The sequence below is a fragment of the Elgaria multicarinata genome, chromosome 6 (genome assembly GCF_023053635.1).
Source record: "Elgaria multicarinata webbii isolate HBS135686 ecotype San Diego chromosome 6, rElgMul1.1.pri, whole genome shotgun sequence".
In the NCBI taxonomy this organism is placed as follows: Eukaryota; Metazoa; Chordata; class Lepidosauria; order Squamata; family Anguidae; genus Elgaria; species Elgaria multicarinata.
In genome coordinates this window covers 58,269,424-58,296,754 of record NC_086176.1, presented here as the reverse complement: position 1 = coordinate 58,296,754, position 27,331 = coordinate 58,269,424, and positions in this window count along the sequence as shown.

The following is a 27,331-nucleotide window of genomic DNA, read 5'->3' as shown; positions in this document are numbered from 1 at the left end:
TCTCCAAATATGTGGTCTGGCTCAGCTTTCTAGGGTGTATACAGCCAATGGGCCAGCTTTTCCTTTTCTTTTTTAATTGTACCTTGAAAAACTGTACTTGAAGTTTCTAAATTATACTTTGACTGGAGAACCCTTCACACAAGCATTCATTTGCATAGGATGTGTTTTTCTGTGGTGTGATCCTACATAGCTGCAATGTGCACGTCAATATCACAACAATGTGAACAATGAGTCCTTGCTACCAGAACCAGCAATATTGGCTGGAAATACCTACATAATTAGCCCTGCCCACACAGTTCCAGCATTCACATACCATAGCTGTGTACTATGGTGCCACAGGGGGAGCAGGTCCCAATAAGAACAACTATTCCATACCACCATCACCACCACCCAATTTTACACTGGAAGATTCTCAGTATCACTGATACATAGTAAGATTTTTAATCCTCTAAAAACTGGGAGCATAGCCCTCTCAAAACAGATGTGTTTTATAGCTGTGAATTAATACCAGTTATATTCCTTCTGGTCGGATAATTTGCTTGTATTTAATTTCTCCTTGGTATTCACTTCTTTCCATATTGTAAAATGGGGCAGGTTCCAACAGTGTGCAATCGATGTGAGATTTCCTTTTCTTATTATTCCTTAACACTGTTGAATTACAGTTTTATGTAGCCTAAAGTGTCATTACATCTCTGCTCCCAAATGGGATGCATTTTCTGTGGACATCTAGGCCATTTCTACTTAATAGAAAATATAGCCATTTCACAAGAGAGTAAATGTCTGATTTTAATACTTGGCTTCCACAGGCCATGTTTTAGGCCAAGCCATCAATCTCAGTACACAGAACTATAGCTCACATGAAGCTGTGCAGCTTATTTAGTCTTTGTTGCATTCATGTTCTTTTGTTTTCCATTTATTTTGTGCTGCCTTAGCTGCTTGCTTCAGCATACAGAACATGAGAAGATACATCATAAACTGTACCCTGTAAACAGCTGTGCTTCAAGGAAAAAACAGTTACCAAAGAAAGTGGCAGACAACACTGGTATGTACGAAACCAACATATTCTCCCTTTGTTCATCTGCTGTCTGCCCTTCCACTGTCTTCTTCTAGTTGGCTAGGGCCCAAAGTCCCAAGGTTGCGTGGGCCGAATTTGGAGAGATGAGAGATAGGGAAATCTGGAGGCTGGTGCTTTGCTCTAGCCTCCCCACATAACCCAAGCTGAAATATAGTTTTGGCCATAAGCAAGGCACTTCCTCATCTAAACATTTAGTATGGCTGGAAGCCATCTCAAATGTTATTGCTGCATGCACTGGCTCATACAGATAAACTGCGAGCATGCCAGGGCATGTCGACTCAAACCGGAGGTGATTGCTACAGTACACCAGAGTAAAAGAGTAATTTCAACAGGATGGCACTTATGTTATCTGGGGATGGTCATCTTCAGCCTCAAGCTCCTCAAGTGTCATGCCATCTAGACGGAAGAAAAAAGAAGAAACATGGTATTTTATTATTTGAATGTGGAGGCTACTCTAATTATTAAATAAGAAAGGCATTGTTTAAGCTCTATTATTTGGTCTGTATTAAATCATAGTTAGTAAAATGGGGGAAGGGCAGCAAATCTCCATCCCCCAGATTGGGAATTTTCAGCGCTCTGGCCCATCTAAGGTCTACCAAGGCCCAGTTCCTGCCTGGAGAGCCAGGCCTCCTCAACCCTAATCCTAACCTGAAACTTAACCCTAACCTATCAGTGCAAGTGAGTCTTCTCTCCAGTTACCAAAAGTCAGTAGACATGCCATCTTGGTGTCACACTCACTCAATCTGGCCCAGCTAAGCTTTACCAAAGTCCTGGTTCCTGCTTGGAGAGCCAAGCTTCCTCAAACCTAACTGCAACCTGAGGCAGAGTTACCTTTGCTTGAAGTGAGGATTTTTAATGGTTTGGGCTCCTTTCTCCATGTCTGAAACATGTAGATTTGCCAGAAGATTGTCTTCTTCACTGACTCTGACTAGAAGGGTGTAAAATACAAAAAATGAGGCTGTATAGAGACAACCTTTGAAGACGGGCTGGTGTGAAGTTCTCCTTCTCCCCACGTTCAGTCTTGTTATGACACAGGCCACAACTAGACCTAAGGTTTATCCTGGGATCAACCAGGGTTCGCCCCTGCCTGAGCACTGGATCCCCTGTGTGTCACCTAGATGAACAGGTTTGACCCCTGGATGATCCAGTGATAAACCTTAGGTCTAGCAATGGCCACAGTTACTGCCTTTGCATCAAATGGTATCATTGCCACCCCTCTTCCCATGCCATCTACTTTGTTTCACCACCGCTTCTGAAGAGTTTTGCATATTTACCTCTTCACACATTTGTCAGTTTTTTTACATTTTTTTTTTATATTTTAAAAAACATTTAATAAAGAACTCTGAGAAATTGTGCAGGTGGCTCCATGAGTGTCAGAAGAGCCAGCCAGTTAGTGCTCTTTGTGGCCTTTTCCAAGAGGTGGGAGGGGGGAGCTACACTATTGCTTTTAAAGGGCTTTAAAGCACTTTGAAAACGTTTTGAAACCTGTATATGCAGTGTGTCCTGGGCACCAACAGTTGTCAAAACTGTTATAAAGCGCTTTAAACTAAGCACTTTAAAGCAGTAGTGTAGATCCCCCCCCCCAGGTGATCAATACAAAAGCTGTCCAATCAGCACTGTGTAAACCCGTCTTCTGTTGAAAATTAGAAGTTTTCTCCAGAGCTTGATCCAGAGAAATTTGGAAGTGTGCATCAAATCAATTGAGTTCACTTTAACAGTGGGCTCATCATAAAATTGTATATACCCCTATGCACCATCAGATACTTTTGGGGGAGGGCTGGAATTTAATGTTTTTAATAATCTGTATGCCGCCCTGAGATCCTAGTGATATAGAGCAGGCTACAAATGTTATAAATAAATAAATAAATAATGTGATCATTTTCACCTCCCTGCTGTTCCCCTTCATCCTTGTACCCTCCACTCTGGGTGGTTCTTATGACACATAAGAAGAGCCCTGCCGGATCAGACCAAGGCTTCATCTCGTCCTGCATTCTGGTCAGAGTGGCCAACCAGATGCCCATGGAAAAGTAGGATGTGAGGACAACTGCATCCTTCCGCTCATGTTCCCCAGCAACTGGTTTACATTAGCATATTGCCTCTGACATGCTTCCTGAGTGCTGGTGATGAAACGGGCCCTGCTGTTTCCCTTCTTTCAAGCCTAAGAACAGCTCATCATGCCAAAGGCCCATCTAGGCCAGCGTTCTCTTCACATGCTGTCTGGCCAACCAACTGCCACCCCGGGGGAAGCCCACAAGTGCATCATTGAGTGCAAGAGAACCCTCCGGCTCCTCTTCACCTGCAAGTGGAATTCAGAGGCATACTGCCCTCCAGCCTGGAGGGAAGAAAGAGCCATCAGGAAAGAGCCATCAGCAAAAACTCAGAGCCAGCCATAGCCCTATCCTCCAGGAACTGGTCTGATCCCCATTTAAAACTATCTGAAAGTTCCATCACACCTGGGAAAAAACCGCTGGCTACCGTGGCTTCTTTGCTCCTGGTTTCATTGCTCAGTTACTTCCTGTTTGAAAACAGGAAGTAAACAATTACCATGAGGCCCATTCAGTTGGGTGTTGTAATCACACTGCTTCTCCCACACACAGCAGGAGAGAGCGGCAACCTTACTTTTTCTGGTTTTTCTTGTGGTGCAAGGAAGGCCAGAAGAAGCAGAAGGCATGCGAGAGGCAGACATGTGAGGGACTTGCGAGAGGCAGTCATGTGAGGGACTTCCAAAAAGTCCATGAGTGACCAGTAACGAGCATGCAATAAAATGCTTATCAGTTGGAGCTCTGAGTCACTGATCTTCATGGCATTTTACAGTAGCCATCATGCTGTGTGAAGGACATCCACCAATCTGTCTGGATCTTCCACTATTCAGCTTCATGGCATGACCCTGCTGAATGATGGGAGAGCCAAGACCTTGGATAGTTCTTTTAGGCCTAATCTACACCAAGCAGGTTATTGCACTATGAAAGCGGTATATAAAAGGCAGGAGCTACACTAAGCAGGATATAACGGTATGAAAGAGGTACCTGGTATGTGTCAATGGACCCCAACATTTGTCAGTGTACTTCAATACAGCTATAAAGCAGTATTGTGGCACCTGCCTTTTGTATACCATCTTCATACTGCAATACCCTGCTTGGTGTAGATTAGGCCTTTGAGTTTTGATGGGTTCTTGTTGAAACACAGAGCGGATTCACTACTCCATTGAGCAGATTCAGGACTGCACTGACATCAGGGCCACAGCCTGCACCTGAGGGAGGAAGGAATGGCTGGAATCCTGAAGAGGGAGCACTGCCCACTGCAACATTTTGTTGCAGGTCCCACTTGTAGTAGAGCAAGCCGCATATCTGTACTTTTGCTAGTAATTTTTCAGACAGCAAAGGCAAAAGTCCAAATATTTCACCAAAGAAGAAAATGGCTTCAAGTGAAAGACCAGACAAGCAAAAACAGGAAGATACCATAAGGAGTGGGAGAGCAACCCAGAGTTCAGCAGCTGGCTCAAGCTTGTGCAAAGAGACAGCTTTGAAGCATACTTGCAGTTAAGTATGCCAAGCCTTGTTTAGTAGCTAATTTTAAAAAGAGTTCTGTCTGCTGTGCAGCCACTGAGTCAGACAATACTTACAGCCTTCACAGGGAAAGGACCAATCCAGCTTGAACAACAATTACAGCCTGTTGAAATAAAAATTACTGCCTTTTTAGCAGAACATGGCATTCCTTTGATTGCTGTGGAGTACATAAATCAGCATTCCCCAACCTTTTGATCTCCAGATGTCTTGGACTACAACTTCTCGTCATCCACAGCCAACATGTCCATTGGCCAGGTGATGGGAGAGCACCAGGTTGGTGAAGGTTGGCATGGATGGTAGACTGAAGAGCACGTTCCTTGATTCCAAAATGTGCCAAGAAGGTTGCAACGAAATCACAGCAAAGTTTGAGTACCAAGAACAGGACTGTGGACAATTCGTTTCTCTATCTCTCTATCCATTTAGAGGGCTTGGGGCAGCTTCAGTAAAAATAAACCATGTCACCTGGCTCTATTTTCGTTTGAAGTACAAAAATGGACCATGTTAGAATTTGTTGCATTGAATGATTTACTCTCTTGCTAGATGTCCTTTGAGTGTCATTTTGAGGAAGGCAGTGGGAGGAAGAGGTTATATTAATTTGCCTCCTGTTTACTATTATTTTTACTTTAGTTTTATGCTCAGTGAACTTTCTGTGTTGTAACCTGCTTCATTTCCCCCCCCCAAAAAAAAAATTAGGCAAAACTTTGTCAATGAATTGCAATACGACCTTCTAAAAGAGTCTTAGATCAATTTTCAATACAGCTGTGTGAAATTTGTAAATCATTGCAAGTGACAACAGCAACAGTGTTTGCAGGCTGGTCATAATTTTGCATTGTCCACAATGGCCCAGTCCTAGCATTCCTAGTCCAGTCCTAGTGAGGAATTGTTGGCTACTACCAAGAAAATGTATCCACAGAAAATGCTGCAAAATGGCCTTCCTTTTCTAAGGGTGGTGGTGGTGAGCAAAAGAAAAAGAAAAAACCAGAAATTTCATCAGAAAACTGTCTTCTGAAAAAAATCTGCTCAGCTATAAGTTAAGACAAAAGGTGTCTGCCTTCATTAACCTTAGGTGAGAAGTCTCACTTTTTTGACCACAAAACATTTCTGAGATTAGCGGAATCCTTGATGTCAGCAGACCTTTGGGATGTTGGAGAAATGGGCAATGGAATAAAATAATTTTGGATTTCTTTGACTCTAACCTATGGATTCTGCACCAGATCTGCTATTCCTGAGTTGCATGGATTCCGTGGACTTGCAGACTGATTTTATTTTATTTTTTACTTTCTGGAATTTTCTGCAAATTTTTGTGGTAGAAAACACATAAAATAAAAACTGGATGAAAACGTGCATTTCCTCCATGGGCTAAAATACAAATATGCACATTTACGAGGGATCTGTGCATTTTGGGAGGGATTTTCACAAGTGTAAATTTGCAAAAGCAAATTTGGGCAGATGCAAATTTATGCAAATTCAGGAAACTGAAAGAAAGTAATTACACCAATGAACAAATGATGTAACGAAAGGCACCTCACAATCCATGAAACACAGACTGAATGGATTTTACAGAATATGTACATCTCTAACAGATCTTCTCTGAAGTAAGGGGAATATGAATGGCAGTTTTAGGAAATGAAATTCCCTATCAGATTCCAAATACTCATAGGCAGTGGGAAAGGATTTTAACATGAAGCATCCAGGCCAGACTACTGAGATTTTTTCTTTCCAGGTGAAATAACATTGGGGAGAGAGTGAATGAGAGGAGGTATTCGGTTCTTGTGATGACTTCGCCATTGTGCTTAGAAGGTAATCACTATTGTTGACTGAAAAGGAGAAGTGTCAGATGCTTGTCCCTAAAGATTTATGTGAAGAAAACTTTACAAGGAATGCTGACACTGTGGCATACAGGATGTTGTTCCAACTGGGGCCTAAGTGGTGAAAAGTCAACATTCACCACTTTTTCTTGGTAAAATATTTGCTAGAATGTATAAATAAAGAATAGAAAGTTTTTGCTTCACATCAGTGTGCTAAAACATCTGGGGTATTGTTTACAGTGGAATGTATCATAGACTTGTCTCTCTCTCTCTTTTTTTTTAAAAAAAAGCTTTTTAAAGAAAACTCTTTAAAAAACACAGAGAGCCTCTGAAAAGTATAATGTTTTTCCAAGCAAGACAATTCTGTCTGCATGTGTGGATAATTCCTGACTATGTATGTGGGAAATGGCAGGGGTGGGGGAATTCAACCAGAGGTTAAGACACCCAACTGTGAACAGGTGTATATCATTGTTCAAAAAATGAATGGATATTTTTGTATCCTTTTGTTCTACTTAATGAAGGATAAGGTGCTTCTTTGTTGAAGTTGCAGGTCTTAACTAATTACAATCCATATGTAAGTGCTAGAGTTTAATCTAAAATGAAATATTTTAAGGGCATTCTAAGAGCTGGAGGACTTCCTCTCCCTCTCTCTCTCTCTCTCACCATGCATAAGATTGTGCCCTAAGTACATTTGTCCATGTCTTGCCCCTTGCTTTACCCACCTTCATGCTGCTGTTCCTGCATTTCTACAACCCAGGAAAAAAACATGACATCAGGACTTCTCCCTATGGACTGCTGTTTATCTAGAACTTAGCTGGGATAACAGATCATGATGGTTCTTGCTCTTATGCACCAACTTTGGCCCATATATTCTTGCTTGGAAGAACAGAGGTCTCCCTAGTTTCAGCTGGGTAGAAAATAACAATCAACAAAACAGATGCAGGCCGCCCAAACCTCTTAACACTATCTGTTCAAATCTATCAATACCCTGACAGTATCTCAATTAACATTTCTCTGTAACTTCAATAGTTTGGTGGCCCTGAAAAAGCCTTTCAGATCTCAAGTCAGAAAAAGCAGGCAATAGGTAGGTGCATGCCAAAATATTACTGGCCCACCGCAGAAAGTCACATTCAATCCAAGTTGCCCCCCACTAATTAAAAAGCCTATCCTATCTAAATCATTACAAAGTGTGTTCTGAAAATTGAATCTGAAAAGTATTAGAGAAACTCATCATAAACTTTGTACCCAGTCCTGTCAGCTAGTCTGCTTCATTAGTCATATTGACTTCAGGGCTTTTAAATTGAGTATAGAAAAAATGGCTGCTCTGTTCTGTGCCAAGCAGGAGTTTTACGTCTTTCATAAGGACACAATTGATAGGTGTACCTTCTCTTGTGATGGGGCTGTAATGAAAAGAGAAGCCACATATGTAAACTTTTGGCTGCTGTGCATATTCTAAGGGCAAACACTGTCCGTTGGGCAGTTCAACATTCAATAGGATTTACTTACAAGTAAGTGTGCCCAGGAATGCATTCCTACATGCTGACCTGGTTTGCGCAATCACAAGGTGGTAAATAAAGCACAGTGGCTTGTTAACCATCGTAGGTGTATGCAAGGGGTGTGCCAGGCATGTCCAGGCACACCCTAATGTCTCAAGCAATAAGCGCCAAATTAAGGGGGCATTGAGTAGGGATCCAGAGGGGCATCCAGATGCAGCAAAAATGGTCCTCTGGCTGCTCCGCTGCTGGAATCGCTCTGCTAGGAGCCTCTCTGCCAGGAGCACACTTCAAGGAGGCTTGGAGGAGGGACCCCAAAGGCCAATATTGCCTTGTAAGCTCATCCTCTGGCCAGTGTCACTAAAAATCCCCACCAATGCTGAGGATGGAGGAGCGTCTCCTCATCCCCTCACCTGCTACAGCCCTCCCTTGGGCAGGCAAGCCAAATGTGGATTAGGGCATCAGTGTCTACAATGTTTGATAAATAAATGAATAAAAATAATGTCCTTTATGACTGCGTATTCAATAACTGCTCACCTTTTTTAAAAAAATCCCGGAGTACACACCCTAATGAAATGTGCTACGTTTGTTCTATGATGGTTTTAATTTTTAATTTTTGTGAACCGCCCAGAGAGCTTCGGCTATTGGGCGGTATAAAAATGTAATAAATAAGTAAATAAATAAATAAATACGCATGCCTATGTTAACCACCCTGCAATAACAGTTCATGGGTTCTGGATGGCTTGTTACCCATGACAACAAGCCACCCCGGTTGGCTTCACATGACACAACAAGCTGTCCTACGGAGGGTGCTAATCCCCCAAGCATGTGGCTTATTTCTCGAGGTTTGATTGTGCAAACTAGGCCAGACTATAGGTTAAGGCACCAAAGCTTGCTGAGATTTATTTGGTAATTAAGATCTTCACAGTGTACATTATAAGATTTCTTTTGAAATTATTTCTTTTTCTTTTGTAGCTAAACAAAAGCACCATTCATTGCTTGTGTAACTCTTTATTGTTTCAGAGAGAGAAGGGGGGGGACTCCTAGCACTACAAATTATAAAACATTGTGCAGCTCTTCTGCCTTTTCTTCCTTAATGGATTTTATACTTAGACTTAGGGCCTTCCTAGACGAGGCCTTAGCACGCCTTGAGACCCGGTTTCCCTCCTGTGCGTCCAGATCACGTACAGGGGAATCCGGGCCCAGGCCGCACTGAGGCCTCCTCTAACGCGCCATAAGCGAAGTCGCTTATGGCACGCCTTTTTCGCAGCCCCGGCCTCAGGCCGGAGCTGCGAAATGTCTAGGAAGGTCCGTGGCTTTTTGCGGCTACTCGCTTACTCGCGAGTAGCCGCAAAAAGCCACGGACCTGGCACAGCGCTCATACGACCTGGCTCAGCGCTTAGCCCATCGGCCCGGAGGGGGGGGAAGAGAGGGGCAGGGGGAAGGATGGCAAGGTGGGATGGCAAGGGGGGAGGGCGGGTGAGAGAGAGAGCGCTGGGCGCCGCCGCCCAAGCAAGCAGGCGAGTGGCGCTGCCAGGGTAAGGCCGGGGACAGGGAGGGGGGCTTCGTTTTTTTTAAAAAAAAACGGACTTACCTGGTCCGGAGTCTTCGGGCCGCACGTGGCCCCTTTAAACTAAAAAAAAAAAAAATGGCGGACGCTGCAGGGATCCCGAAGTCCCTGCGCGTCCCGCGTCTGGAAGCCGAGGCGGCGCGCGCTAACGTCAGTGCGCCGTCGCCCCGCCTCCCTGCCGGCTTATCCCGGCAGGTCTAGCAAAGCCCTAAATCTTAGTCTGTCTAGTGCCTGGATGGGAAGCCCATGTCTGTCTAGTGCCTGACCATCTGGGAAGCCCATGTACGCTGCCTTGAACATCATGATGGAAGAAAGTTAGTTAGTTATGTGTCTTCACGTTGACTTTGACTTATGGTGACCCTATGAATCAGCGACCTCCAGTTGTATGTATTGTAAACCACCCTATTCAGATCTTGTAACTTCATGCTCATATTTTCCTTTATGGAGTCAATCCATCTCCTGTTTGGTCTTCTACCTTCTGCTTTCAAGAGCATTATTTGCGGGGCGGTTTCCCTAATGAGCCATTTCTTCTCATTACATGTCCAAAGTATGATAGTCTCAATTTCAGCATTTTCACTTCTAGTGAAAGTTCTGGCTTAATTTGTTCTAGAACCCACTTATTTGCCTTTTTCGTGGTCCATGGTATCCACAAAACTCTCCTTCCAACACCACATTTCAAAGGAATTGATCTTCCTTCTATTCGCCTTATTCTTTGTCCAACTTTTGCATCCATACATGGAGATTGGAAATACCATAATCTGAATAATCACAACTTTGGTTTCCAATGTTATATCTTTACTTTTAAAGATTTCCCCCTGATCTCTCACAGCTGCCTTTCCCAAACCTAACCTTCTTCTAATTTCTTGGATATTGTCTCCGTTTTGTTTAATAACTGTGCCAAGATATTGATAATCCTGCCCTTGTTTGATTTCCTCATTTTCAAATTTAAAATTACATAAGTCCTCTGTTGTCATTACTTTAGTCTTCTTAATGTTCAACTGTAGTCCTGCTTTTGTGCTTTCTTCCTTAATCTTTGTCAGCATACATTTCAAATTGTTGCTAGCTTCTGCTAATAATATGGTGTTATCAGCATATCTTAAATTGTTAGTGTTTCTCCATCCAATATTAACCCCTCCTTCATCTTGATCTGCGTATAGATTATACAAAAAGGGTGTTAAACATACATCCCTGTCTCACACCGTTTCCAAAGTGAAACCATTCGGTTTCTCCATATTCTGTCCTTACTGGAAGAAAGGTGGGATATAAATGTCTGCATGAATAAATAAGTATGCTATGCGGATTCAAACTCAGCCCTAGAGAAAAATTGTAAAGTTTATAACATTAATGATTGCCAATCAAGCTTTGTTTTGCCCTGTATGTGAGAAATGGCATGCATGGTGGGTTGGCAGCTTCAACCATATTTTCCATTTCTGTGCCCCCATCCCATTACAGAAATGATGTCATCTAACAGCACATATCATTTGTCTTAAGGTAGGCCATGGGAAAACTATTTATCATACGTTCCAGGAGAGAATTACGCTACAAAACCTGCTTTATGTATATCAAGCTCTGAGTGTTCCTCTCCTCCTCGTCACACCCAGCAGAAATGCACAGAAAGGGGAATGCATTTGATGACTTGAGACTTAGAGCATTTTAGTTTATTTGCTTTTATAACCAGGCTCCATCAAGACAACCCAGACAGAGAGGCTAGCTTTTCTACACAGAATCCAAACAAATTGGCAGAGTGGACAATTCTTGTGTCTCATAACTCTGGAGACTTCTAAAAGCCTCAAATCCTGAAGTGATTTTTTTTAAGGCAGTATCTGTTTTCATTTAAAACAAAAATGTAACCTGCATGGTTAGAGAGAGCGACTTGAAAGCATGATTGTAGCATGCTCAAAAAGGAGTCAAATGCAAAGAGCATCCATATTATATAAGGCAATCATGGGGGGTGGGAAGGGAAGTATGGTTATTACAAACACTCATTGCTTTTGTTTTTTTAATCTTTTTTTCCCCAATTGCTTTTCACTGACGTTTTTTGATTCTCCTGGAAATGTATGACTCAAATGACAAGAAATTAACCCACATTTTGGAGAAATTGGGAAATCTTGTTAATAGTAATAATAATAATAATACATACATACATACTTAGAGCTGCATCCAATAATTTCCACCCCACTCTGGGTTTTTTTGAGTTATTTATGATGCCCTGTTGAGGCATTGGTGCCTCTTTGCCACATCTCTTCTCTTTACTGTCTTGTCTGTAAGTAGGACATCTACTGGCACAGAATGTTCTGATTTCATTATCCAAGAGAAGCTAATGCTGGGTGGCCATGTTTAACACCTACTGGGAACTATCAAAGTTTTCCAGAAACTGCCAAAAATATATTGGAAAAATGTGGTGCTCTTTTGAAAGTGCTGAATCTAAATGGTATTTTTAATTGTTGGGCCTCGGCAACTCTGGCTCAGTTTGCACATGACGAGAAGCCAACCGTGGGTAAATTTGCCCGTGGAGTTTTTTGTTGCAGCGGCTGCCATTTTTAATATTGGGGCATGGTAGGGGCATGTCTTCACTTCTTGTTATGTATGAACCCAGTGAGGGTGGGTTGTTAGGGACCTTGACAAGCCACCCACAACCCTGAAAAGCCCATGCATTCTGGGTGGCTTGTCAAGCACCCAAACAATGATCTTCTCTGCATTCACACATAACAATAAGCTACAGCACCCCTACCCCCAGCTCAAAGATTCAAAAAGGCGGCTATGGCAGTGATGAGAAACCCCATAGGGAAATTTCCCACAGTGGTTTCTTGTTGCATGTGAACACGTTCAGAGACATTAGAACCAATACTTTCATGCCCCCTGCAGAGTAAATTCGTAATTTGTGTATGGATGTGTGAAAAACTCCCAGTGCAAACAAAAAGGAGACCATGTGAGGGGATAATGTGTAAGTGGGTGTACAGCAAACCATGCTCCCTGCTGTCCTTATGTTTAGCTGGCCTGTAAAAGGGCTGTACATTTGTACTTATGTGCTTGCCTATAGAGCCTCTTCGTCCAACCGAGGGAGGGCTGGCAAGGCATAACCTGTGCAGCATTCCTATTCCCCTGCCTCATGCTTTTAATACATGGGTGGGTTATCCCCATTACTATTTGGTGAAATGTCTGATTGCAAGTTAAGTTGTGTGGATATCACTACTCTGGATCTGATAATGGAATATAGATCTTTACTATTTTGGGGGATGTTTCTGAGTAGTCTTCATAAAAATGGTTTAAAATGTTATAACATACGAAGTTTACAGTGGATTATTTCTGTCTCATTTAACCTTTGCAGCGTTAACTTTAGGACTAGGATGGATATTGAAGACAATGTTCCCTTGTAACATCTTATTGGCAAAAAGTTAATATGTTATGCAAATGGTTTCAATTTTTTTGAGGGTTTGTATGGGGATCAATATGTCAGCCTCAGATTCATGCAGTTCCCAGGCAAACCCTAAAGCAGTGGGGGGGGGATACTGTGTCCCTGCAGATGTTGTTGGACTCCAACTATCATCAAATCCAGCTGTAGTCCAACATCTGGAGGACCACAGCTTTTTCACCCCTGCCCTAAAGTGACATGGCCAAGAAACACAAAGCCTTGGGAAGAAGGAAACAGAGCTAAAGGGGCATGTTCGGAAAAGTTCCCCAATTGGACTGAATCAGAACTGGGTTTATTTGAACTGGGTTTATTTGAACTCCCTACTGCTAAGCTAGATGATCAGTCCATTTAACCCAGTATTGTGGGCACTGATTGGCTGCAGCTCTCCAGGTTTCAGGCAGGAATTTCTCCAGCACTTCCTGGAGATGTCAAGGGTTGAACCTGGGCCCTTCTGCATGCAAAGCAGGTGTTTGATCATGGAGCCATGGCCCCTCCCATAGGACCCTATTAGCTTAGCTCAGGGGCTAGATAACTTTCTTATTGAGGTTCAGAGAGCTTCTCTAAGGGGGTGTCTTCATGGCACTGCTTTGCTGCTCTTTTCTGGTGAAAATCCATGGTATTGCAGCTGTGTGTGGGGGCGGGATCCCCAAGGCAGTAGGTAGTGCAGGCTTGCGGAGCCCATCTCTGCTCCTTTGCTCAGCCTCCTGGTGCTTTCAGCGACCAATTGGTGGCTGCGATCCACCCCCTGGCATGAACCCAAAGCGAAGTCACTGCTGACACACGGAAGAAGGACAGTGCTGACCTTGCAACAAATGGAAAAGTTGTGATAAGTCCGTGACTTTTTTAGTGTGCAGCTTTGGGGAAATGCCCCATGGTGGCTGCAAGTTGACGGCTGCATGGTGTAACCAACGCAGCACCACCATGCTGCCACCATGGGGTAATAGGGCATATAGACTAGCTCTAAGAGTGCTCCCAGATGGACAGCTCCTACCACTACCAAACAAAAGACATTGGGCAACTATTCTGTCTTTCTGCCTTTCCCTCATTAATGGATTCTCTGCAGTAAGAAAAAAAGACAGAAGAAGTTGTAGGGACAAAACAGGAGGGTTACAAATGGAAGACAGTGATATCTGGATTCCCTATAAAAGTCTGCAAATGAGGCAGGACGATTACACATCCAAAGTCTTGTTTGGAAGCAGCCTTGGTGTAGCTCTTTTGGCCTTTGGCTAAGTGACTTCTGCAGGTTTGTTAAGGAACTACCTGCCCCGCTGTGCCAATAAATGGCAGCAGACATTAACATAATGCATGGAACTTATTCAGCCAAGTGTGGATTGGGGGGAGAACAGAACTTTCATACTTGTTCATTAGATAAAAACAAAATTAAAGAAATATATATATGCAATGCCGAGTAGCAAATTGTGTTTGACTGTGGCCTTTGCTAGAACTACCGGAAAGTCCACGATGGAGGAGGGGAGAGCTTGCGATGCAAGTATTGCGGGATGTTGCCCTAGTCTACACATCAGGTGCGACGAGCTCAAGGAGAGACCCGTCACATACGCCATATTTTTTTAAAGGAACGAAGCGCATGAATGCTCATGCGCCAAGGTAAGGTTTTTGTTTTGTTTTTAAATGGGTTTCCCCGCTCCCCCCACCCTGCCCCCGATGGGCCCAGCTTCTGGCTCTGAGCGAGTAATCGCGCAGAGCTGTGAAAAGCTGCAAAAATGGGCCACACGCTCACGCAATCTCAGGATCAGCCCGAGACCGTGGCAAAAAGCGGGCCCAAAGGGTAGGCTATATCCCGGGGCCAGGCAGGGTTGATCCCTGCCTGAGCTCATGATCCCCTGTGCGTCATCTGGACTCACAGGGGTGATCCTGGGTATCAGCCCAGGATACAGGCTGGTCTAGCAAAGGCCTGTGAGAGCTAATATTACTTATCCACAAGGGTGTGATGGAGTTTATGAAAATAGACAGAAATCTGCATCTGATGATATGAGTTCTAGTCTGAAAGTTTATGCTTCCAGGATAAACCTTGTTTTTTTAAAAAAAAAAAAAACTAGAACCTCACAGTCTGGAGTCTGGAGTAAAATAGTGGATCAGAGCAGACTTATACCTAGCAGAATCAAGGAACAGCATGACTCAGAACACATGGCCAAGCCAAGACTTTGTTTTCAGCGTAAAACTGAGGTCACTCCTTTCACACTAAAATTCACTCCTGCTCTCCTCCACCCCCAAGCTTTGTTTTAGCAGCCTACTTTAGAGGGGGGGACATTTTTTTCTCATCGTTAGACAATTAGAAGTCAGAACACCTCGCAGATCTACTGCAAAGCACCCAGAGATCTACCAGCAGATCCCAGTCCATGTTCTGTTCACTCCTGATTTATGCCACAAAAAATCCAGGCGGTACTTAAAATGCTCTCAGAGCCTTTGTTATTCCTGTTTTTATTGGAGCCATACAAATATTTGTTATTTTAATTTGTATTTTCCTGCATTTCTTGATTTGATTTCTGAAAACAGCAGTCAGCATGGCAACCCTAACTCTTAATAAAACATGCTGGACTGTTTTTGTGTTCATTCAGCTACGCCAAATCTTTCTCTCTCTTTTTAACACAAGGGTGACCTCTAGTGGCAAATCACCCTAATAGGTTTGAAAGATTTACTTCTGGTGGACACCACATACCATGAATTTGCATTCCACGTAGGGTTGTTTATCCCTAGATAAGCAATGGTGCAAACAAGCTACAAGATGCATTTTTAGCCAATTCCAGATGTTCCCTACATATGTTTTAAAATGTAAGTTAGGAAAGCTAACATTACAAACAGCTCTGAGTCTCCTTTTGGGGATAACTAAGGGTGGGTTGGCAGAGAAAGATCTTCTTTCCTCCAACGAAACTCAAGAAATCTCCATTGATCATCTGCAGGGAACTTTCCACCCTTTGCATGTGAAAGAGAATATGAATGGCTCATTCACAGCACCACGTCCCATTTGTTTTCTGGAATAAATGAGGCTGTGGTGTTTTGCTTTTACTATAGCAAAACATGCTACAATTCCTCTGACTGCATCCTAAGAGACTGAGCTATAAATCGGGAAGTCCCTGCTTTGAATCCTGCCTCTGCCACGAACTCATTAAGCAACCTTACACAATCCACTCTCTCAATATGGATGATAACAACACTGATTTGCCTAACAATTGTAAGGATTACAACTAGGTAATGCATGTGAAGTCTTCTGAATGCCACAAAGACCTAAACAAATATTAATTATCAGTAATATTATTTCTAAATTTTGCATATGGTATTATCTGGGACTAAGCAAGTGTTGCCTTTACTGTATGAAGGCTGTGCATGTGGCAGCACCTCTCACCTAATTGAAGAGTGAGATAGACTGCGCTTCCCCCCCCCCAGATAGTTGATAACGTCAACTTTGACCACACTAACTATCTGTTCAGCAGGTCTGTGTGAAACGATCTGACACAGGGACAAAATATCTGTCATTATTAAAACTATGTTTCCTATACTGCGAAATATCTGAAGTTCTCTGGGGCTTTCCCCCCACAAAATAGGCATAAAACATCATCATCATCATCAACAACATCAACATCATCATCATCATGATTACAAAATAAAACCAAAGTAAAAACTAACAACAGCACTAATATTGAAAAAGTAAGCACACAGGTTTTTTACAAGCTAAAAAGTCAGAGATAATAAAAAGGCCTTCACCTGGCACCAAAAAGACCATAATGTAGGCACTAGGCAAGCTTCTTTGGGGACAACTTGGAAGTCCTCTTCATAATGGCCATCCTGCTCATCTCATTTGGCAAGGGTACCCAGAGGAGGGCTTCTTAAAGATGTTCATAGGGTCCAGGCTCTGTCTTCCCCCACCCTTTTAATTTTTTTGCTGGAAATGACATGTCAAAGGTCAACAGTATAACAGAGCTTATTACCAATAAAGAGGGAGAGCAAAGGAGAAGTTTACAAGAAAGCTATTAGGAAAATATTTAACATGGTTTTCTTATTTGCTTTCCTACCTTAAGTAGTGAATGTCTTTGAACAACATTGGCATTTAAAGCAGAAGTTGCTATGGGAAATTTGCTTGACTCCAGCCCAGGTTGGTATGGATGGAAAGCGATTACCAGCTGGCAGCTGTTCAGCAGCCATTAAAATGCTTGGATGGTCTCTCTCAGCATGATTTTTATCACATAACCCTGCCAATGCAAGTGAGCTAATTGGCAAATATATTAGCAGATGCAGCATAGCGGTCAACCAAAGGGGGAAAGGAAGGCATATTTAAGATATTCTAGATTTACATGTAGACATGCAAGCCCATTTGTGGTATGCTATCTAATACAGAAGCTATAGCTGCATTGGGGAAAAATACAAGTGCTCTCAATTATCTCATTACTGTGGCATTGCAAATGTCTTGAAAGAATAACTTTAAGGGCACAACCCTATTGGGTTGCTGCCCATTAGACAGAAGCCCCTGGTCCCAAAGGCTTCTGAGATTCCTATGCTCTGTCTGTTGCCATCATAGTAGGAGGAGTGGCACAGGTGACTTTCACCTCTCCATCCTCCTTTTATTTATTTTTCCCTCTAGATGGGCTGCTGAGCATCAGAGCCCATCTAGAGGAGTCATGCTGCTGGAGATGGGCCAGGCTGGAGAGGCCATAGGATTCTCCTGTCTCCTCCCCTCCCTGCCCGTTGGAACACCCCGTTTTTGACATGTACAAGGTCATCCAAGCTTACTTTGGCAACCGCAGAAAGTATGTGCCATGGTTCATTCTGCAGCAACTACAAGGGGGGTGGGTGGGGGGATGGCTCTTGAAGTCCTCCTCCTGAAGTCGTAGAAGTGTCTATGCTTTTGTGCTGGGGAATCCAAAAAATCCTGTGTCCCAGGGATGCTCTCCCAGAGATCCTAGGATTGTGCCCTAAGTGGCTTGTCTCTTGATCTATCTTTGGCTATACATGTTGGGTCCTGGAATGGACCATGGTTTTTATCTTTTCCATTATTTCTACAATGTCCTGCAAAGCCTGGAAGAAGTGAGGAGTCAGCAGAACATAATCACTTAAAGGTCAACTTTGCAGGTGGACACTTATTGAATTATTGGATTATTGCATGGAGTCATTTTCTGAGATTGTTCAATTAGTGATTGCATCATTTGTACAGGACTGTCTATAAAAGAAGCTGTATTTGTATCATTATTGTTATTCCTCTTCCACTTCCTCATCTTACCCCAACTTGATGTGTGCTGTATTGATATGATCGTCTGTGAGTATTTGTAACTTGTACTGCCATAACTAAATTATAAATCTGTCAGTAAAGGATTTACTTTTAAAACTTACAAGGAATCTTTTGCCTTACTGGTCTTTGCTGCGTCCTAACTAAGAGCCGTTTGTTACTCTGCTATTCACTGGTTCAGCCTGTAACTTCCAGCACGTTAAAAGCCCAGTGATTATCCAACAATACAGACATACAGTAGCTTGCATTAGAAAAGCCATTGATCCAAATGGCTGGATGAAGGGATGTTCAAAATTCAGATAGTTGATACAGATACTTTAGCTAAAGGGAATGGAACTTCATGAACATGATACATTGAAGAGAATAATGGTGGGATTATTTAGATTAAAGGTCACTATAAGTTACCGAGACAAATGGCTACAAGTCACTGATTAATACAATTAGGCCAGAAAACAGGAATAGGCTTTTACTAATAAAATTTAAGATGTAAGATCCTTGAAACAGTTGTTGGAACAAAACACATCAATGATTTCAAGCAAGTAAGATTCATTTGTAAAGACTCTCTTGTGATTTTTATAGTTCACAGTTGTAGATTATTGTGGCACTTTTTTGGGCTGAAAAAGTAAAATGTGCTGATACAATGAAGATGGAATTACTGCACTGAACATTAGGCATAAATATGAGATTCTATGTAATGTGTTAAACTGAAGTTCTATATCTTTCTCAACCACCACAGGGTGGCAGTATTTTAAAGCTCTTTTATTTTAAAAGGAAGAAATTAAACATTAGATCCTCTTCTTGCTACAAAGTGAAACACTAATTTGAAACTTAGTGTTGAAAACCTTCTGTTCATAACCATGTTTTTGAACTTTAAAGAAAGTTTGTTCAATGAAATGTGCCCTGATTTACAGCAGACACTGTTTGAAGGTGTCCTCTACTTTCAGGGCTGTCCAATCCAAGCCCTACTAGTTTTAACCTATAAAAATGTACATGGCTCGGGACCACGATATGTGATGGAGCGCCTCTCCCAACATGAACCTATGCAGACACTACGATCAACATCTGAGGCCTTCGTCTCAGTGCCTCCTCTAAGGGAGTTGCAGAATGTGGCCACAAGAGAGAGGGCCTTCTCAGTGGTAGCCCCCTGATTATAAAACAATGTCCCCACTGAGCTCCACCTAGCACCAGAATAGGTTAAGACTACTCTCTACTCCCAGGTATTTAATGGCATATGATGGGGCATTTCTGTCAACTGGCTGAACAGGTCTAGTATTGAAATTGTTTACTGAAATTGTTTTGGGCTGTTTAAATTGTTTTAAATTTTGTATGTTAAATTTTTTATACTCTTATGTTATTATAATATTGTATCCATGGTTTGTAATTTTTGTGAATTGTTGTGAACTGTCCAGAGAGCTTTTGCTATTGGGCGATATAGAAATTAAATGAATAAATTTATTTTATTTCTTATACATCTACATATAAATTTATATAAGAATGGAGAGGGTCCTTGAAGCTGCCCATCAAAAGTTAGCAGTAGTCTCTCAACAGCAGAGTGAGCAGGCACACAGGTTACCTAGACATGATCTTCCCCACTAGGGTGAGATTGAGATGTAGTGTATTTCTATTTAAATTTCAGCCCTAGGAGGGGGAGATCAAACCACTCCATACTCCAGGAAATAAAGCCAGACTGTTCACTTGAGGGAATGGTATTAAAGGCAAAACTGAAGTACTTTGGCCACATAATGAGAAGACAGGATACCCTGGAGAAGAGGCTGACGCTAGGGAAAGTGGAAGGCAAAAGGAAGAGGGGCCGACCAAGGGCAAGATGGATGGATGATATCCTGCAGGTGACAGACTTGACCTTGGGGGAGCTGGGGGTGGCAACGGTTGACAGAAAGCTCTGGCGTGGGCTGGTCCATTAAGTCACGAAGAGTCGGAAACGACTGAACAAATAAACAACAAAGGAGGGGGAAGTGTTGATATACCAGCCATAAAGTGATTTCTGAAAAAGTTGAATGAAATTTATTTATTTATTTAGAGTATTTTTATCCCGCACCTCATCCAAAAAGGCTCCCGGAGCAGCTTACAATTGATCAGTAAAGAAGACAGTCCCTGCCCTCAGGCTTACATTCTAAAAAAGACATGAAACACAAGGAAAAGTGGATGGGGAGGGAAGAGGGAGAAAATAAAAAGAAATGAAAGAGACTGTTCAGGCTGGTGGGAAGGCCCTGCTCCCCCCTCTCAACTCCCAATGGAGGGGCAGACCAACAGCTCCTTCTTCTTCTCCACAGGGTCAAGATGACATTTAGCCCTGTTTGGGGAGGGGTGGTCCAACTGAAGCAGGCTCTGATGGTCTGTGCCTGCTCCTGTCTCCCTTCTTCTTCTTCCCGACAGGGTCACGATGAAATCAAGGTTCTGGTGTTGGACTGGGAGGTTTTCAATCTTGCTCTAGCAAGGAGTTGTCACAATCCATTGATTGTAGCCTGGAATGGCTCTAGAGGACACCTGGAAGTAGCTCCCTTGCCTCGTTGAGTTTTCATCATTCATAGGATTATTATTATTATTATTATTATTATTATTATTATTATTATTTATTTATTTATATAGCACCATCAATGTACATGGTGCTGTACAGAGTAAAACAGTAAATAGCAAGACCCTGCCGCATAGGCTTACATCTCAACTTTTGGTGGAATGTGACAAACTCTGGAGTCACAAAGAAACCCAGATAGACCAGTCACCTCTGCTGTCTTTGGACAAGGAGAGAGAGAGCACATGGTAAGAAGCATGTGACAGCACTCCTCTGTCACTGCTCCACTAGTGGAGGCTGGTGGCTCCAATTTCAGTGGGGTTATGAATCCATTCTGGGTTTCAGTCAGGATTAGCCAGAACTCTAAAGAAGCTGTCCAAGATGCTGAACTCATTTGGGGATGGGGTTGGCTGCTGGCTGGATATCTGATGTGAAAGCAATGGACTTTGGCTATCTTTTGGAGTATTGAAGCTGTGCCTACACCTAGGCTCAACTAGCGGTATAGTGCAGCCAGGGTTTGCAGGGACCCATATTTATTAGCAGGAATGCTTATGTCATCTGCCACTCCCCTGCACTCAGACTTCCCTGTTCCCTCTAAGCTTAGTTGCAATCCTCATAGTAGCTGTAGATGAATTTTCCCAACAACAACATATTGTTTCTTGTTGTACAGAATTTTGGGATGGTTTGGTCTTGAATGGCCAATTAAGACCCATTAGCTGTAGAAAATACTTCCTCCAAACAGATGAAAACTTTTTGAACTGGTTTGTTGATATGGATCAACACAGCTGTCTACAAGTTTGGACTGGCCTTGTGGGGAGGGGAGCGTGGTTACACGGACTTCTACAATCAGTGCCTGAACTTCAAACTTTACCACTGCACCACTGTGCTGAACCTATATAATTGTAAATAACTGTGACTATGATGCCAATAAGCCTCCAGTAACCTCCTTCCGAAGGAATCCAAAGCTAGGTGAGCACTACGGTCCTGGAAGTTCTCAGCACTTGGAGAAGAGGGGTTGGCATAATAGTATCTTGAAGAGCAGGGGTAAGCAATGTGGCACCTACAAGCACCAATGCATCTCCGACATTCTTTCTTGGACCCACTCTCCAGGTGCCCTTTCCCCCTTTTCTTACCAGCAGCTTCCTATTAATCCTCTGGGCTATATGTGATTAACCACACCTCCCATGGCAGCCATTTTGTGCTGGTGCCCAGGATGGTTTCTAAAATTTACAAATGTACCCCCCCCCCATAGATTGCCTACCCCTGCTGCAGAGACATTGCTTCCACACATGGCCAAAGCACTTCCTGTTCCCCAGGATCCGGTCTTCCAGGCCCTTTGAGGGGAATTACTCTAGACCTCAGACATGGATGGAGCCATCAGCTTTCCACCCTAAAATATATTCTTAATTATATCATCCTTTTGTGTGTGTGTATATGTGTGTGGGGGTGTTAATTGTAAGCTGCTTTGCAAGCTAATTTTGGCTGAAAAGCAGGGTTTAAATATGAATAAAATTATTTTTTAAAACATAGCAAGGGGGTCATGGAAGGACCAAACGCTTTCCCCCACTGTACTCTCCCCATTCATTCACACCCCCAAAATCTACTCTGGAGCCCCCAACCCTCTGGAGCAGATTTCAAGGGTGCATATGGGCAGCAGGAGAGAAAGTGGGTCATCCCCCCACCCACTGCCCCAGTTCTGCTTATGAAAACAGGCGTTTTTTCCTGCAAAAAGCTAGTCGTCTCAGAACACTGGCTAACTGATAAAGCCGAGTGAAATTCTTTGGCAAGAAATCTCGTTTGGAAAACAACAATGTAGCTATTTATTCATTATGTACTGCTGATCCCTCATAAATGCATGTACTAGCCCTATTGTTTATGTTATCTTCATTTTCCCTAGTGATGAAATTAGAATTAAAAGATATCAGCAGGAAAAAATTCTCATCTACCCACATCTGAAAACTACAGAAATGTGTCATACAAATGGAGCCCATAAGAAAGAAGAATAGTTGCAACAACAACAACAACAACAACAACAACAACAACAACAACTAGCAGCTGTAATGAATCTTTCTGTTTCTAAGTGACAAATAGCCTGGGAAACAACTCAGATTTTCCTAAGAAAGAAGATATAGACAATCAGAACGTTTTGCCTCAAATGGGCTCCTTGCCGATCCAACATCTGCTTCTGATAAGCCCCCAAAGAACAGAAACCTAACATCTTATGGCCTGATCCTATGTAGCAAATCCTGCTTTATTCAATGGGACTTGTTCCCAAGTAAGTGTGCACAGGAACACAGACTAAATGATATTATAAGTTTAAAGGATGAGACAAACAATGCACATATAGTCTTCTATACATAATGAAGTGCCAATGCAAATTCTGTTGTTGTGGATTTTAGGGCTCAAAAGCCAGCACTTTTTGATTAACAGAGATGATGATGTCATCTGCCACCTCCTTCAGAATTCTCTGTTCCCTCTGAGCTTAGTTGCAAACCTCAGAGTAGCAGTGGGGAACTGAATTGTTCCAGCAATCATGACTTGATTCGCATAACGTAGCCAGGGCTGGATCTACACTACTGCTTTAAAGCACTTTATAACAGTTTTGACAACTGTATATGGAGTTGTCAAAACTGTTATAAAGGGCTTTAAAGCAGTAGTGTCGATCCTGCCCAGGACATTGTAGGTTATTTAACCTATGATGAGCTATGGTGCATGTCAGGCATATGCAGCTGCCATTTTGAATATGCAACACCTGATCAGAGTGACTGGGAGTTGTGTTCTATCAGGTAAACATGACCATTATGGTAAATTTGAGGGTTACTCAATCCTTACATAACCCTCTCTTAGTAATAGGGTTATAAGAAGGTTGTTTAATTCCCAAATAACCAACAATGGCCAGATTTCCATGACACGTCTTAACCCCTGGTCACCTCAGTTAGGGGTTGCTTGTTCAAAATGGAGGTCACACATGCCCAGCACTTGCTGTGGGTTAAATAAACATCAATGAGGCAGAGGATATGTTCTTCCCCTGCTGTAACACAAGGGGCTTTGCTAGACCTGCCGGGATAACCCGGCAGGGAGGCTAGGTGACGACGTGCTGATGTTAGCGTGCGCCGCCCTGGCTTCCAGACGCGGTACGCACAGGGACATCGGGATCCCTGCAGCGTCCACCATTTTTTTTAAGTTTAAAGGGGCCACGTGCGACCCGAAGACTCCAGACCAGGTAAGTCCGGTTTTTTAAAAAACTAAGCCCCCCCCAAGACATCCCCTCAGCCCCCCCCGCCCTCCCCATCCTTGATGCCTGTGCCATCCGCCCTCCCTGTCCCCGGCCTTGCCCGGGCGGCAGCGCCCGCCGCTTCCCCGGGCGGCAGCGCACCCCCTCCACGCCGGGCATTGCCCGGGCAGCGGTGCCCGCCACTCTCTCTCTCACCTGCCCTCCCCCCTTGCCATCCCCGATGCCTGCTCTCCCCCCTCCTGCCGGGTCCAGCCTTTCCCCCCCGCCCCGATGGGCACAGCACTGCTGTGCACAGTCCGTGGCTTTTTGCAGCTACTCGCGAGTAAGCGAGTAGCCGCAAAAAGCCACGGAAGTCTCTAGACTCTAGAGACTCTAGAAAGTCTCTAGACGTTCTGCAGCTCCGGCCTCAGGCTGGAGCTGCAGAAAAGGTGCGCCATAAGCGACTTCACTTATGGCGCGTTAGAGGAAGCTTCAGTGCGGTCTGGGGCCGGATTCCCCTGTGCGTCATGTGGACGCACAGCAGGGAAACAGGCTCTCAAGGCGCGCTAAGGCCTCGTCTAGCAAGGCCCAAGATTTATTTGAATGGTTTGATCTTGAATGGGGAATTAAGACCCATTAGTTTTACAGAAGACCTGTTCCTGGTATAGACGAGGGTCAAGTCTAGTTTGACCCTTAGTTAGTTAAGAGGGCTTTCTCCGCTGTGGCACCCCGGTTGTGGAATGAGCTCCCCAGAGAGGTCCGCCTGGCGCCTACACTGTACTCCTTTCGTCGCCAGCTGAAGACCTTTTTATTCACTCAGTATTTTAACACTTAATTTTAACTTAAATTTAAATTATACTGTTTTAACTCTGTATTTTAACCTTATATCAATTTTGCTGCGTGGTTTTATCCTGGTTGTGCTTTTTATATTGTATTTTGTATTTGTATTTTTAACTTGTTGGTTGTTTTATGATGGTTTTAATTTTTGTGAACCGCCCAGAGAGCTTCGGCTATTGGGCGGTATAAAAATGTAATAAATAAATAAATAAATAAATAAATTAAGTGCCAAACAAATACCAGCTCTGTAAACAATAACAACAGCACTAACAATATCTGTCTTTTTCAACCATTCTGATATATTCCTTTCAGGCTTCAAAGAAGTAATCCTTATCATTTATACTTCTTAAGTTCAAAGGTCTGGAACATGATTGCACAATGCCAGACATGCACGTGGTCCTGAATATAGCAAGCACAAGCTGCTTAATTGTTTGAGTCCTTTTTCATCTCAAGCTTAAACAATAAGTCAAAGATAAAAGGATATTTCAGTTGTGAGCTGTTTGATTGCTCAGTAACTTACAGAAACTTCATGTACACTCTATAGCTAATCCAAAGCAGACAGATGGAAAAATATTAGACTTGCAATTGTATTATCTAGGGACAGAATGTATATAATTTCAACACTTTATGAAGATATACTTCAACACTGTGCAATATTTAACTACCAGTGATTTTAGCTGAGAGAAAGAACATGCTTATACTTCATTTAAAGAATATAACTGTCATACTGAGTTGTTTTTTTAAATGTTTCTATTTCTATACTGCCCAAAAGCCAAACAAAAGTTTAGACAAAACAAATGACAGATTAATGATATGCCAGCCAGTATACCATTTAAAATTATGTGGAAGAGATTAATTAAAAAGCCTAACTAGGCAATACTCTAAAAAGGCTGTTGCACCTTGCATGCACTTGAATACAATCTACTCCCCTAACAAAACAAACAAAGGAATATGTTTGCCCATCTATCTGTTACAAATACAAATAGTATATTACAAAACACATCCATGTATTAATTAATTAGTCATAATTAAATACTTAGATACTTAAGTAAAATGCTGTCTAGATTCAGGAATTTTGGCTTGGATCCTGACAACATGGGGGTGGGGTAATATAGGGATGAGAAGGAACACTGAAAGAATGCAGGCTTCACAAGCTAGATATAGAAAAAGGCATTTAAGCCACAGGGTCGTTTTATGAGCCTATAGCTGAAAGCAATACAAGGGCATTCCTTAAGCATTAGCAGAAGCACTTTGTCCCAGATGGGAAAAACTGAATGTTAGCATGAAAACTAGACGTTGGCAAGTCATGAAATGATCACAGAGGAAACAGAAGGGGAGGTTATTTCAGGCAGACTAGTCACCACCTATAAGAAGAAAGACATGAGAAACTTCTGCAGATATCAACAGAATAATGGTAAACAGATTAGATGAAAGAATCAACTGATGTAGGCAAAACTTTGAACATTACAAAATGGTCTTAAGGGGCTCTTAAGAACTTATAAGAATGCTTAAATCCTGTTATTACCATTTTGAGACATGGGGTAGAGAGACTAGCAAAGGCCCTACAACATAAAAAAGCATGCTCAAGTTTCTGGACCTATCTCTGATCCTGGTACGTGGGCCAGCACAGTGCCTCTGTTGACAGATATTGCTACCGTGCTGCCTGAAGAATTTTTTTAAGACTATCTCCTTTTCCTTTCTGTATTTAGATATGTGAATTTTCATTTCCGCTTTCTATAGAGCATGTCTCCTTTTAACCAAGTTTGCTGTAAAACTGTACTCTTTCACTCAAAAGAATAGACCTCAGATCCCAAGCCCATCTCTATTCTTTTGGGCAGGCTTGTAGGGACCAAAGAATAAACATCAAAAGCAACCCAATTAAACTTCAGGACCCAATTAATTTCCCCTACATTGGTCTTTTCAGAACCCAATCTTATTGTTATGGGTTTCCTATCAGAATTCTATGAGCAGAACGATCAATGTGGGTTGCCAGAAGGCAATACCTATTAAAGCCTAATGAAACACTATAGTTTTCCTGTAATATACAAGTGATGTGTCCCAATAGGAACTAAGATAGCCCAGGTGATGGGCAGGGATAACTCATCCTTATTCTCTTCCACCACTATCCAGGGGGAGGGGGAGCCATATGACAATATGAAATGAAACAACAAAATTGTAGCTTGATTCAGACTGACAAATGGAGCAGAGGACTGAAGTTTGGGGGAGCACTGTGGTAATGTTGTCTGTTATCCTAAAAACCTGAGATGAGAACAGTGAACTTGGGGACATCTGTCAGATTGGTGAATACTGTGCTTCCAGCTATGGTCAACCTGTGTGTTTGACAATAAATTCAAAAAATAATAAAAAGGCCAGTGATCCTCCTCATTCCAATAAAGACCAACATAGATAAGCACTGCACTCTTGAAATGTCTGACCCCTTGGAGAATTGGGGCATATCTAACAATATATATTTACTTAGTAACATTTATATACTGCAGTCTCTGCTAAAAAGCCATCAAGGTGGTGAACGACAATTTAAAACAATAAAACCCTGACACAATAAAATGTACCTCAGAATTTCAAGAGCTTG